Here is a 2,500-nt window from a genome sequence, read left to right as displayed (position 1 = left end):
AGATAAACACAATGGTGAGGCTGTTTCGTCATATGAAATCTCTGACTTTCGTGATTGTTGTTTTTGATCTTGGTTTGCATGATGTAAACTTCACTGGCTGTCACTTTAGCTGGACAAATGGCTCCGTTTGGAGCAAACTTGATCGGGTTATGACCAACCCTTCATGGTCTTCCTTGAACCATCTCACTCACGTTCATTTTGGTCCTCCTGGAGCATTCACCGATCATTCTCCTGCAGCAGTCCGTTTGGGTCCCTTGGTGCAGGGTAGGCGTAGCTTTAAATTTTTCAACATGTGGACATTCCATGACCACTTCTTGCCGTTGGTTTCTTCCCATTGGTTCTCCCCTACGTATGGCACACCCATGTACATTTTATGTCGCCGTCTCAAACTTTTAAAAGTGCACTTGAAGGAGCTAAACCGTCTTCATTTCAGTCATATATCTGAACGTGTGTCCCGTCTTGAATCTGAGCTGGAGCAGCATCAATATGCTTTACACCAAGACATGGATAACCAACTTTTGCATGCCCAAGACGGTCTCCTCCGCTCCAAACTGTCCACTCTAAAATTGGCGGAGAAACAATTCTACGGGCAGAAGATCAAATGCACCTTTCTTCAACACAGTGACAGAGGCTCTAAGTTTTTTCATGCTCTCATGGGCCAGAATCATAGGAGGAACTTCATCTCTGCAGTTATGTGTAACCATGGTGGTCTTAGTACCTCTCTCTGCAGCAGGTAGGGGATGAATTCGTGGCCTACTACCAGAGCCTATTAGGTACAACCAAATTCACCACTCCCCTTGACAGTGCAGTTATTAGCTGTGGCCCTTATCTTCCTTCCAGTTCCCATGACTTCCTCCTATCTCCGGTGTCTCATGAGGACATACGCAAGGCAGTCTTCAGTATTGGTAATGACAAAGCCCCGGGGCCTGATGGCTACTCCTCCTTTTTCTACAAACAAGCATGGTCTGTTGTGGGCGGGGATTTCTGTTCAGCAGTGCAGGATTTCTTCCATTCGGGCAGGCTCCTTAAGCAGGTTAACCATTCTGTTATTTCTTTGGTCCCAAAGTCAGTGAATGCCTCCTCTCCAGCAGATTTCAGGCCTATATCTTGCTGTAATGTTGTCTACAAAGTGATTGCCAAGATCCTAGCTGGTCGTCTTGCTCACGTTCTAAAGGAGATTGTAAGTCCCATGCAGAATGCATTCTTAGGAGGCAGGTTTATGAGTGACAATATTAATCTTGTGCAGGAGCTCCTCCGTCAGTATGGCAGGAAGAGATCATCTCCACGTTGTCTGTTGAAAGTAGATTTTAAAAAAGCATTTGACTCTGTCCAGTGGGAATTTATAGAAAACCTTCTTTGCCAACTTGGCTTCCCACCTAAATTTGTGATGCTTGTTATGCAATGTGTGTCCACCGTTTCCTTCTCTGTTGCAGTTAATGGCAACATTCATGGGTTCTTCTTGGGGAAAAGTGGAGTTAGACAGGGGGACCCCTTATCCCCATACATTTTCATCTGCTGTATGGAGTATTTCTCCAGAATGCTCAAGCTGGCTACCCACAAGAGGGCTTTCGCTTTCATCCCAAGTGTGAGTTGCAAGGTATCAGCCACCTTGCATTTGCTGATGACGTTCTGCTCCTCTCTCGTGGTGACTTCTCTTCAGTTCAATGCCTCCTCAGCCAACTTTCCCTTTTTGGCAACATATCAGGTTTGGATATAAACCCGCAGAAATCCTCCATTTTCTTTGGGGGCGTTGGCAATGCCCAAAAGCAAGCTATTCTATCTATGTCGGGCTTCAAAGAAGGCAGCTTTCCTTTCACATATCTGGGCGTTCCTCTAAGCCCCCATAGGCTGCTAGCCAGCCAATTCTCACCTCTCCTACTTGATTTGAAATCTTCTGTCCAGGGCTGGATTGGCAAATATCTTACATATGCTGGGCGTTTAGAGCTCCTCCGATCTGTTTTATTTGGGAAAGTCCAGTTCTGGTTGAACATCTTCCCTATCCCTGCAATTGTGATGAAGCAAATTATTAGTATATGCAGAAATTTCTTGTGGACGGGCGATGCCTGTCGTGGATCCTCTGCCCTTGTTGCCTGGAAGACAGTTTGCTTTCCTAAAACGGAGGGTGGTATGGGATTGTTCGATCTTTGTGCCCGCAACAGAAGCTTTCTTAGTAAGCAACTGTGGCATATTCATCTTAAAACAGACTCGGTTTGGATTCGGTGGATACACCATTTTTACTTGAGTAGAGGCTCCATTTGGTCTGTCCAGGTGCAACACTCTTCCTCCCCGTTGTGGAAAGCCATCATCACTGTTCGGGATGTTATCCTTCAACAATGTGGGGGCTCCGAGGTGGAGTGCGTATCCTTGATGAGAAACTGGTTCACCTCTGCAGGTCCCTTTCTAGCACATGCCTACGATTTTTTCAGACCAGTTGGTTCAACAGTCTCATGGGGCCGAGTTGTCTGGGAGCAGTGGTCCCTGCCTAAATACAGTTTTATAC

Source organism: Populus alba, chromosome 14 (genome assembly GCF_005239225.2).
Source record: "Populus alba chromosome 14, ASM523922v2, whole genome shotgun sequence".
Taxonomy (NCBI): domain Eukaryota; kingdom Viridiplantae; phylum Streptophyta; class Magnoliopsida; order Malpighiales; family Salicaceae; genus Populus; species Populus alba.
This window is presented reverse-complemented; position numbering follows the sequence as displayed.